Source organism: Argiope bruennichi, chromosome 7, assembly GCF_947563725.1.
Source record: "Argiope bruennichi chromosome 7, qqArgBrue1.1, whole genome shotgun sequence".
Lineage (NCBI taxonomy): Eukaryota > Metazoa > Arthropoda > Arachnida > Araneae > Araneidae > Argiope > Argiope bruennichi.
The window spans coordinates 118,985,194-118,998,380 of NC_079157.1; the positions used below are offsets into that span (position 1 = coordinate 118,985,194).

A 13,187-nucleotide genomic window follows, 5' to 3' on the forward strand; every position below is an offset into this window, starting at 1 on the left:
TTAATATGGTGGCCATATTTTGTTATATTTCGTCCAGTACATAACAGGTGTTTGGAGCCCTATAGCATGTTCTGTATTTGTTTCAATTTTATATAAAATCGAAACATGGTTTGTCTACAAAATCCAAATGTCTAATAGCTTAAAAATATGAATCATGAAAAAGCGATGCAATGAAAGTGAAAATAATTGGTTCCGAAGTAGATAAATTTCTTTGAACTTTTCCAAAGGATTTTTAAATCAGAGGCTGGGACTTGACGGTTGAATAACTTCAAATAAACTCTTCACTAAGAACTGATGAAATTAATTTTAAAAGATCAGGGGGAAGTATATATCCCGTTCGTAATCAACGGGTAAAAACTGAGGGGAGAATACTTCTCTAGTTACATTTCAAATACATTAGATAACATACAGAATACACTAGCTAGTATATAGTGCATAATTTGACTTTCTTTTGATGCCAATAAATTAAAAAGTAGTGAACTCAGGGTACTTGTGAGCAAAGGTTTCGGATGCGAATCTCACCAATAAGAGTTTCGTGTTCTCCGTACGTTAGCTGCTTTGCATTCTGTTCTCGCTCAGAACTATAGAACTTTGGCCTTGACAAAGGAGAAGAGTATTGAGTAAGAGATCAAGTATGAACATTTGTATAAAAGTAGTGAAATCAAACATAAAAAAAGATAGCTGAAAAATCGGATTTTCATTGTTGAACGAACCTTTAAATACCTCAAACGTTTAAAAGATAACTAAAATTGATAATTCGTATATTATGGTCAATTCGATTCACCTGTTAATTGTCAATAATACATCGATTAATCACTTATCACTTCATATTAAGCGATTATAGAAATTGTAACATACGCGCAAAAAGTGAGTGAGCTATTCTTTGAAATTCACAGTTCTTTGGAAATGGCAGATTGAATATCAACAACGTCTTAATATGTCTTAACCTTTTATATTCAGAATTAATTTATAGAAAACTTTTCAGTTTTATTCTTTCATCAATAAATAAATTTTGGCACAAAAATATTCCAAGAAAAAGGGAGGGTGGGAATACATTCATAAAAAATATTTGCCTTCTCTTTCAACTTACTACTTACCGTTGAAGTTATATTCTTCATGTTTTGAGAATAAAATCTGGAAAAACGGTCATATCGCAAAAGAAAATACTGGAAATCCCACTTATAGATGAGGAAGAAAGATTTAAAATCAATTATTCGGGGCGTATTTCTGCTATGAGTAAGTTTTTATCACGCATTATACTATTATTTTTATATACAATGTATTAAGTCATGCAAATTTGGACCAACTGAACCCTCTATTAATTTGAAGAATAAAAGAAAATTATAGGATAAAATTTAATTTAGATTACAAATTCTTAAGACTAAAAATTTCGACTCGAATAAAAAAAAATTAGAAAAACCGAAATTCGCATTAAAGATTTGTTTCCCGAGGCTTTAGGGAGGTTAAGAAACTTGAATATTCATCAAACTTTTGATCAAATGTTTTCATTATTACAATGCTTTATGTGCACAAGAAATACGAGAAAGTATGAAATTTCCTAGAAACACCGATTGCATCTTTTTATCTTAAACCGTGCAGGACTTTTCCCAATGAAATACTACTATGATATTTATGTCTTCATTCATTTTGAGTTATATATAGGAGTCACTCGCTCGTAACTTCGAGCTTCTCAAATATAAAAAAAGGAACAAGATTATTAGCCAAACACAATTTTTATTTTCGGATACCAACCATCCTATTTATTATACGTCTTCAAAAATTATGACATGAAATCCAATGAAAGTCCAAGGACAAAAATATTACACACAATATAGGATAAAATGTGCAATGTTTCACTTATTGTAGTGAATATAAAATTATGTGCACTGCGTAGCACAAATATGTACTTAAAAAATAAACAAAGCATTAAAGTTAAAAGTAAATTTAATCCCTTCAGTCGATTTAAACATTTATGGAATGATTACATGACAGTGAAATGTAAAAGATTGGTGCAAAACAGAGTAGTAGGGATATGTAACGTATATGCGCAGTCACGTGTATTCCAATTTTGAATAATTTAATAAGATAGCAATAAGAACATAGATTTGACTTTATTCAGTTAAAATGTGAAGTATTGAGCAGTTAAATGTATTCAGTTAAAAATTTAAAAAAAACTAATGATTGTTTTTATTAAATTTTAATTATATAATATTTTACAAAGATTTCCTCGATTGCTGTTGAACAATAAAATATCATGAAATTCCAAGATTAAAATAAACTTAGGAGTTATTTCACTTTTATATTTATGAAAAAAATTAATACATTTTTTTTATTAATTTATCTATTATTAATGATGCTTTTTAAAAATTAATCTTCAAATTTCAAGTTGCGGGAAAACATTTTTTGGGATTAAAAAAAATTTCGAAACTTGACCTTTAAATTCTTCGGAAAGAAAGAAGATGCAATCTTAGAAACAAATATTTTTTTCGACTGTCAAAATGGGAAGTGTGTTTCATAGCAAAGTAAAAAACACTTAATATGCATTTTTTTTTTTTTTTACATTTTTTTTTCAGCCGATTGAAACCACAGTTTGACTCATAAAACAATTTTAATAAGAAAATCATCTACCAAAATTTTTATTTGAATTATTGCGTTCACATGAATGCAAAAGAATGGACCGTCATAACTGAGGATTTGGTCCTCAGGTTAATACAAATCTTTTTATAAAAATATTTCAAATTCTAAATCTAGTCTAAATTTTATCCATCTAGCACTTTGTTTTGATGCTAGACTCCTTTTTATTCAGACAGCTAGACAAACTTCCTGATAATGAATTTTGCTCAAAATGGGATAAAAATCTACAGAATTGGTCTGAAGACCAATTCCAAACTTCATCAGTTTAGTCCATTGTGTTTGAGTCGCAATGAACTCGAACTGGAGATTCGTCAAAATCTCGAGTTCGAATTTTATACTTCCTATAAGAGGAAGCAAAAATATGGTAGAAGATTCAATATATTATTGAACGATTCGCTCTTTAATGTGAAAGTAGCTTAAAATTAACCATTTTCTTTTAAATATTGTAATTGCAATAACCTTATCTTTACAATTTTTCCACCTAAGAAAGATTCAATCAGATAAGAAAAAAAATCCTCTCTCCTTCAGATTTGTGCCCTTGAACTTTATTTTAATATTTAAAAATTATTCCAAATGATGTTTTTAGGTTCTATTAGCAATGAAATCCATTTACAAAATGCTACTAAAACTTGACAGTCTTGAAGTGCCAATTCTTCGGATTTCACAAATATTAAGTTCGCTTTTCAGTGTATAAAGAGCATTCAAAACAGGTTTAATTTTTTTTAAAAATTTAACAGCGGATTAAGCATTTTTTATATTATATAATAAATTTGTTTAAATAAACTTCTTTAATTTGATGTAATATGTAATTTTCATTTATATCAACGTTTTGGCATAAGTTATCATACGAATGTTTTTTTTAATCACTATCACTCTGAATGACTTTCGATAATAAATTTATTAACAAAAACGTTTCACCCAATTTTACTCATTGATAACCTATTTGTATTTTTGTAATTGTAGATTTAATTTTCTTTAAAAAATTAACAAATATTTTTAGAAATAAGTTATTGATTTTTAGTTTAACCATTTAAGATAGGGGATTGACTATGTTTCGAACGTAATCAAACTAGCACAGCTGTTATACCTCGAGCTCGATAGAAGGATAAGAGCTTTTAAAAGAAAGCAATATTTGATTCTCAATATTTTATAAGCAAATAAACATGCTGTTAAAACGTGGAAAACCAACTACTGATTCCAGGTGAAACCATTTTATTCATCTAATTTTAACCCTTCGCACTCGGATGTGACTCTCGTCCAATTTATCTGAGCATGACTATTTTGACGTTTTATTTGTTTAATTTTTTAAAAAATACCTAAAGAATGGAAAGAAGACTTAGGTTGATTTTTCGGTGAAATTCCACTTAAATCTATAATAAATATTTTTTTTATAGCAATAAGCAAGTCCTTGTGTTAGCTGAATAATTTTGAATCGAATTACTTTTCCGAGTGTAAAGGTAACCCTTTGTATATATACATTATAGTAATGTATTAAAAATATTTAGAATTAGAATCAATTAAATGTATATACATTATAGTAATGTTTATATGATTTAAGATAAATTGCCAATTTTTCTACATAACTTATTTAGATATCATAGACTTAAAATAACTTAAACACAGTTTGTTAGGAGTGGCTAGCAAGTTTAAATTATAAAAGCAATGTTATAAATTTCTTTATATTAAAGAAATCCATTTTTTTAAGTCAAAATAATTCTAAAATTATTAAAATAGCATAAAAAACGAAAAATATAAAAATACTGTCTAATATTTTAAAAAAATAATATTAGAATAAATTAACTGCATATTCATCATAGTAATGTTTATATGACTTAAAATAAACACCCAATTTTTCTACGCAAACTTAAATACACTTTTATAGAAGTACTAATAAGTTTCAAATTGTAAAAGCGATTTATAAGTTTCTTTAATAGAAAGAAATCACGATTAAAGAGTCTAAATAATTCTGAAAATTGTACTTTCCAAAAAAAGAATCATTAAAAATTAACCCGAAAAACTTAGATATCAATTCTATTATCGAACTAGTGAAAAAGAAGTTCGAGATCAATAATAATTCCAAACCTAAAGATGATTAACTTTAAATACACTGCCCTAAATTATAATGACAATAAAAGAGTTTAACCACAACAGGGAGAGGAGAAAGTTACGCAATGTTTACAAAAACAACAGTCAACCGCATTACACTTCTACGATAAAACAAACAAAACTCACCGGTTCAAAAAGTTTCAAACCAGCCACTCAACCGTGGAAGTCCAGCTTCCCTCTTAGCTACTGAGAAGCCGTCTAATCCTTCTTAAAATCGCCGCTCACCCCTCTTGGATGACCGACTCAGAAGCAATGTGCGGACGCGCTCCTTCGAAAGTTAGGCAGTTACGGTCACAGAGAAAAAATCGATGTCGGGTTGCATGAGCAGAATAATTTTAACGCGGGAAGCACATAGCCATGGGGAAGGTCAGAGAAAAAAACCCCTCTCGATTAGGATAAACAAGAACGGGTTAAAAGTGAATTGATTTGCTTTTCACTTTTTTTTTCCGTTTAATTATGAACAGAAATTTGTAGCAATTTTATGCATTCAAATGTGCTGAATAGTATTTTGATGAATAATATTTTATATCTAACGCAAAAGCAAAAATAAACATGAATTATGGAATTATATTTAATGTGATTTATTGATCTTCAACAAGAGGGACTTATTAATTATGCTTACGTTTGCAAGTTTAATGAGAATCGATATGGAACCTTAACCACTTTTAATTAAAGACACGCAAAGATTTGTTGTGCTAATATAAATTATTTCCATTTATTTATCGTTTAAACTGCTTTCCAATTATCTTCAAATATTTAAAGCGTAAAAAATTTTCCAGTTATCTCTAAGTCTTCATTAATACTTTAAAATTATAATAATAATTTAATCTCGGATCATTAATAACATAATAATACACTTATAATTTATTTTGAGCACAATTTCAAGTTATAAAAAGTTATATTATAGGGTTTCGGCCTTTTGATTGGATGATAATCAATTCTGAATTTGATTTTACCGAAGATGAATCTTAAATTGGGGACTAACGCACATTTTATCTGCTATAATGTGTATAACGTCCTCCTGTAAGTGTGGCATGAATGTTGGGGAATAGAGTGCCTGTTTAGATGTTACCTTAATTATCTGACTTACATTCGGACTTTCGAGATCCATCTGAAAACAATTACGCAGCAAACCAAGTGGAGTTAAAGAATTGATAGCAACATTCTGCAGTATACAATGCTGTACTTAAACATCCATACATATTTGGATATCATATACTTAAAAAATATTATCCAGCTTTCTATGAATTTATTCTGATAAATAAATAAATATACCATTTTGAAACTGCACTAAAAATATTAAAATCATCAATCGTAACTTTGGCTCATTGTTAGACGACGGCAGATTTTACAAGTGCCAATACCATATAAATTGTAGATTTTTAATGGAACTGAATATCAAATGCTGCAAGGTGATGTAGGATTTGATATCCAGAACTAATTTCAAACAGTTTTGAGATTAGTTCTGTAAAGAGCCAACTGTAAAAGCTGGCACACACAGTTCTTAGGGGAAGAAAAGCTATTAAATTTGGTGAGCCAAAAAATTATTTCACTGCGTATATAGGTTAGATTCAGTTCAGGTTTGTGTTTACCTGAGTGATTATTTTTGCGATCGAAACATAAACAAAGAGCAAACATAAAATTTTGTCTTGAAGCTCTGCAACTGTGCCAAATGATGCAACAAATTTTGGACGATGCTACCATGAGTCATTCAAAGTATTTTGAGAGGTATCTTCTCTTCAAGAACGGAAGAAAATAACTAGAAGACGATGATAAATCCATCAAGGTTATCCAAAGAGAATTGCTTCAAGAAGTGGATTTTTAGGACACAATCCAAAAGAAACATAGGAAACTTTGTATTGATACTAAAGATGACAGCCATGAAGGTGACATTGTGTCTACGTTGGTAAATGTTTTTTTTTCCCTCAGAAACGATGTATCTCGAAACATTTTGATCCTCCTTGATCCTCGGATGACTCATCGCAATAAATTTGTTGGATCAAGTGCGAAATTTTTTTGGTACAACTGCCGAGTTTCTTGGCAAAATTTCAGGTCCGGAGTTAACACATTATCTCCGGGTCACGATATTTCTCGTTTTTAGCAGACCGAATGTTATGGCCGGTTCACGAGATATCTCGTTTTCATGTTTTTTCCCCCCAGCTAAATAGATGCATAAACAACTAGAGGCAAACATTTAACACCAGAAAGAAATCTGTAAGACATACGCCAGCAACCGCACGTTTTTGGGCAAACTTGTACGTTCTAAAATAATCATAACTGTGTTATTTATAAAGAAATACCAGACTGAACGCGCAACACGAGAAAACTTGTGAGCGGTACATAACAGATGGGGCACGAAACAGGAGACAACTCGTGGGCAGTCCGCAACAGATGGGACGCAAAACACGAGAAAATTCGTGAGCGGTCCTTAATGTCTTAAGTTTGGTTTAGTTATATTAACGTCTCGTTTTTTTTTTAACGCAACGTTAGGGCTATTTTGGGACGGATCTCGTAATTTGAACCGCGGTCAGATGACGAGTACTACACCTAATCAGGCAACCCCCTTTTAAACTTCCACGCCACATCAGTGGGAGGACGGTTGGCACGGACGTTTAGCACGTACTAGACCCGCTAAAACAACGGTTCTTCGGTGGAATCGAGTCTCAAACCTGAAACCCTCTGGTTTCGAAGCCGAGACCTTACCACCAGGCCGCCGCGGCCCACCTTAATGTCTTAAAACAAGATACTGCTGCAAATCGTGTGAACACCATTACACAAGAAAATTTGCATTATCAAATATTACACTCTAAAGCATTATTCAAGTCTGTGAAATAAATAATAGTTAAAATGTAAAAAGTCTTATATAATAAATACATGTATAAAATATTTATTAATATTTAAGAATACTTTATGTAAATATAATACTAAATACAAATTAAAAATGTGCATATATGCATCCTATTGCTTGCCAAGCATACTTCTAGAACGTTCAAAAATGTGCGGGCCCTGGAAGCGCGCGGAGCGCCACGCAATGTCTTGGTTTACGTTTGGAAAATGTAAAGAAAAACAAAGACTCATGTAAAGAAAAGCATGAGCAGAACGATTATCGGTATGCTCATTGTAATAATTTTTCTGACACCGAAATAGAGATTCTACCATCAGACCCACGCATTCTGTTCTCATTATTTAAATAAATTAAAAATTTTTAGAAATTACCTTTCCTTGTCTTAAATGAACTCAACATCTTGCAAGCATCTTCAGCAATAAATAGAAAATTAGTTCAAAGATTTCATAAATGGAAATATGAGATTAATTATTATTTCTAATATACGAAATATACAAAGTGAAAATATTGCAATAGTGAAGAAAAATTTATTTTAGACGAATCTCCATTTTCTGGCATCTTAATATGCTATCGTTTTAATCTCAATTTAATACTTAAAAATATTAGTTTTGGGGAAATAATTAGCATTAAGTTATGCATCAGATGCTCAATCAAATAACAGAATCAGAATCCCTATTGCACAAACTGGTAGTCAAAGGCGGATGGAAGCTAAATAAAAATAATCAAAAAGATGGGAAACTGTGCTGTATAATTCTAAATGATAAATAGATAATGATTTCCTACTTAATAATTAGTAGAATTTGTATTTTTATAAAATATATTTATTTGACAACTATTGTAATTAGTTTTTGAATCGATCTGTCAGCGTCCCTTTCCTTCAGCAAAGTGGCCCTGGGCAGCTGTATAGTCTAAAGAATCACAAAGACGCCGCTATACAAATCCACAATTATGGTACGAAAACCGTATTGAGTTTTATTTCTTTTTGAAACTAGAATTTTTATGCTTATAGACAATCAAATGTTATTCCATAAATGATTTTTGTACTCATTTAGACTGTAATGTAAATTAATTGAATTATAGAATTCCGATTATAAGATAATAATACTTTCTGTTATTGATAAAATGAGTCTGATATAGGAAAAGTAGAAATATTATATACAGAGTTGAATATAAATGAGAATTTTACAATATTTCATTATAAAGTATTTGCAGGTGGTTAAGAACAGTATATACAGAGCACCCTTGTACATTTAATTTCCTGAAAATAATTGACTAATGAGTGGTTAAATGAGAAAACAAAATATAAAACTTATTTCAAAAGAAATATATTTACGGGTTAAAACTTTGCAGTATAGAAAAATCATCAAATAATTGCCAAGTTTCGTATTTCGTGATGAATGCATCCGGAACCATTTGCTTTTAAATAAGTATCTTGGGAAAAGTATTTTTTTGTTCAGTTTTTGCGAAGGAGTTAGTATCGTTTAAGCGTCGATAAACCTCGACGACAAACGGCTAAGCATTAGAGCACGCACATTTATTATGACTTTAAAAATAGCTTAAGAATTAGATCCTTATTGGAAAAAAAAAGTGTTAGATGAAAGGAAATGCGTGACTACCGTTTTGGCTAGACGAAATCAGTTTTCACGAGGGACACTTCTGGGTGGAGAACTTAAAAGCAACACGAAAGGCAATTTATATCTAATTCTACTGCGGATCTCTTAGTAATAACCAGCAGAAGTGGTCTCCCAAAACTTTCTCGCATATTCTCTAATAAAGGTGTTATTCCAGAGAATGCCTTGCATAGCATTGGCGTAATATAATCACGAAATATTAATATTTGGCGTGAATTTAGCATTTTTACTGAATATATCGAGACATTCCTTGAGTTTTTTGGCGATGAATCGCTGGCATGCAGTTAATAGTATGCGAAAATCAAATCTGAGTTTTAGAAACATTTTTCTCTATCGACTGAAACAAAAATTTGACATAACACGCCACTTGTAGTTGCAAAATCCCATACCAAATTTGATATATTGAAGCCATTGCGCATTTCAGTTATCGCGTTTATGTCTCTGAAAGACAGACAACCAACCCACAGTTGAATTCGGCTCAAACGTTGATAAATATCTACACTATAGATGTTGAATCTGTATATCAAATTTTATCTATCTAGCTCTCTATGTTTTGTATTTATCGTGTTAATTTGTATTCAAACAGAAGACAGACAGACTTCCCCCAAGCAAATTTTATTCAAAATTTGTTGTACAGATCATATAAAAAATTACATCCAACTAGTTCAAAGCGTTTTAAATTGTCTTTGTCACAGGCAGATAGATAGAAATTTCATAAAAATGTAATTTTCAAACTCAGGAAGATTTAAAATGTGGAGATTTGTCAAAATCTCGAGGTCATTTTTTTTTAATGATTAATGTATTTTTTCTATACTACGTATAAGAGAAAGTAAAATGTGATTAAGTCAGCGGTCGATTTCTTTGCCAGTTGAGGAAGAAAATGAGTAGACTGAATAATTTTTATTAATTTTAGGTAGATTATTATTTTTAGAAAATAATTAAACAATTATTAATTACTCTTTAAATCATAATTAACAAAGTGCCTCTTGTTTTGGTATTCGATTTATAATTAGGCATTATATGCAGGAATTGCTTACAAAGGAGCCACTGGAATTTTATTGGTAGTACGAAGAATTTCTGAATAAAGTTAAAGCACAAATACTCTGTCTATCTATCTGTGTCACTAACTCGGATTAAGAAATCCTCATTGGTTAATTAATTATAAAGGAAAAGAAAAATTCCATCAATTACTAACACACATCATAAAAATAGAGGTCGTTTTTTTTTTTTTTTTTTTTTTTTTTTTTTTTTTTTTCAAAAAAAAAGAAGACATGTTTAAATTGTTCTATTCAATAACTTCGTTTCTCCAACAATTCTTTAATAGATTCTAAATGAAATATGGGAAGTTTGACCGATATATGTCATAGTACTACTTCATGGATCTGACCCGAAAAAAATTAGGATTGTGAAATAAAGTCATTAGAAAAGTAATTAAATAATAAATGAAAGTAGAAACGTGAGTAGAACTAGGTAAAGCTATTAACCCCTTGACTTATAATTGATATTTAATCTTAATTAGATGTCAGTCAATATGTATTTAGTGTTCTTTTAATATAATCTGACGCATATCTGAGATATTTAAGCATATCCACGTGATTTTTTAATTAATTGCTATTAAATAAATTACTACACCTTTGAGGGCAAAAACTTTTAAATGTGTTACATGAGTCAAATTCGTTAATTAAAACCGTCATTAATATGTGTTCGAAGTAGAATGCATATGTAGAAATATTTATAAACAAATTTACATGTTCTAGATTTTATATAACTATTTTAATTACGTTTTAGTAATAATTTTCACAGTTGTAACAACTTCTTAATAAATTGAACTTAATTAATTTGTCGTTAATTAACTTATTTAATTAATTAACGACATATTATTAACTAACGACATATTATCTAATTTACACTGCACGAGTTTTAAGGTTGCGGTGGCGATTCTTAAAGATTTTTTTTTTATTTTAACACATATTTCTTCTCTTTATTTAAACGGTACCCAAATTTATAAATTTTTTTCCTTGATGTTCAGTTTAATTTAGTTTAATTATATGAACTTTTTGTTTTGAAGTTAGATTTTCAGTTCAGTTATATTAACGTCCCTTTTTAAATCAACACTGGAGCTATTTTGGGGCGGACCTGCTAATTTTGAGCAGCGTTCATATGACAAGAATGATACCTAAGCATGCACCCCCTCTCCAAGCTTCCATACCACACCAGCGGGAAGACGTTTGACCCCGACGGATTTAACATGCACCAGGCCTTCTTACACGACAGTTCTTCGGTGGTACTCAGTAAGCTCTCCGGTTTCGAAGCTGAGAACTTGCCACCAGGCCACCGCTGCCTCGAAGTTAGGCGTAAGAATTTTAGATCAGACTTCCTGATTTTGAACCGCAGTCAGATGAAGAGAACGGCATTCGCTAGCAATTTTCCAAATCACACCTATGGAAGTGCGTTTGAACCATGACAATAGATTTAACGCCAAACGCACTCACAAGTTATAGGTATATCTTGAGTAGATCTGTTGTATCTGTGCAAATTCAATTGCAACGATGTGGTCCTGCACAGATATATTTAGCTTGATTCAAAATGCAGTTGTTATCATAATGGACTGATTCAATCATAAAAATCTTCTTACACGAAAAAAAGAAGGAGTTGTCTCCCCGAAATTCTCTCGCAAACTCTTCAATAAATTCCTTATCCGCCCCCTCATAAAAACGTAAACATTGAAAAGGGTGACGAAAAATCTTGTAAAACATGGGTGAGGGATAATTACGAATTTTAGTTATATATTAATGACCCATTTTAAAGCAGCACTAGAGTTATTTTAGGGCGGACCTCAAAACTGTGTACCGCGGTCAGATGACGAGGACAACGCTCAGCTGGCACCCCTCTCTCCAAACTTCCACAACCCACCAGCGGGAGCACCTTTGGCCCCGACGGATTTAACGCGCGCCAGACCCACTTAGATGGCGTCAAATTCGTAGAAGTGGGTCTCGAACCTAAAATCCTCCGGGTAGCACGCTGAGACTTTACTACCAGGCACCGTGAAGTTCCGTCAAAATCACGAGTTTTTGACGACTGCTGTACTTCTATATACGAGTAGTGAGAAGAAAAAAAAAAAAGATTCACATTTAGAAAGTATTTTATGACACATTACCAGATTCACAAATTAGACAGTGGTGTACGCTAGTCACAAAGTTCATTGTTTCTCCTGATTTGAAACTGAATTGACACAGTGTTTTCATTTGAAAATCATAATAGGAAGATTCCTATAGCATTGTGCTCAAAACGGTCCAAAGATCTAATTCACAAGGCAACGTGAATCGAGTGCAAACAGTCAATCATTTTGAAGTAATCATGGAAATATTATCTTCACTATCACTTAACTGCGTTCGAGGTTGAAAAAATTTAGAAAAGGCGCTAAAGCAGGGTTCACACGAGGCCAACTATTGCGCGCAATAGAAGAACATGACTACTTCAGAAAAATCTTGTGAATGCAACGGGACAATGGTAAATAGTTGCCCGATTAGAAAACCATTTGCCGTTGTCCCGTTGGAGGTCACGTGATGTTCCTGAGGTAGGCGTGGTCTTCCACTGCGCGCAATAGCTGGCCTCGTGTGATCGTTGCTTAATAGTAGGAGTGAATTAGATAAATAATTTTCTTCAGCAATTCCAGTTGGACACTGATTTCGAGATGACGGTTGATTGAAATGCGATACAATAAAAAATCTTCCAGATGGACTATGGAAGAGTTCGAATCAGTATTGGTTGGTCGGAAATAATAATAACGAACGCTTTTATTAAGTAGATCCATAATTGTGATGTAAATGCTCGCTATTGCATTTAGACTTTTAACGACAGATGATTTCTACACAATTCTATGTTGTTACTTTCGTGTACAAAATGAGAAATTTCTACAGTCCTTCTAGAATTTTGCGATGCAACAATTGTTTCATTTCATGAGAATAAAG

At 31.5% G+C, this 13,187-nt stretch overlaps 1 protein-coding gene across 2 annotated transcripts in view; it reads right to left on the reverse strand.

The window, feature by feature from the left end:
- The window catches only part of LOC129976658 (G-protein coupled receptor Mth2-like), a 44,620-nt gene that overhangs the window by 9,399 nt on the left and 22,034 nt on the right, over positions 1 to 13,187 (reverse strand). The window contains exon 1 of one of the 2 annotated variants that reach the window (XM_056090347.1): positions 4,867 to 5,016. The exons of the other annotated variant lie outside the window; for it this stretch is intronic. The gene's annotated coding sequence lies outside the window, so the exon portion shown is untranslated. Of the gene's footprint in view, positions 1 to 4,866; positions 5,017 to 13,187 lie in introns of those variants that run through there. 2 annotated transcript variants of the gene reach the window in all.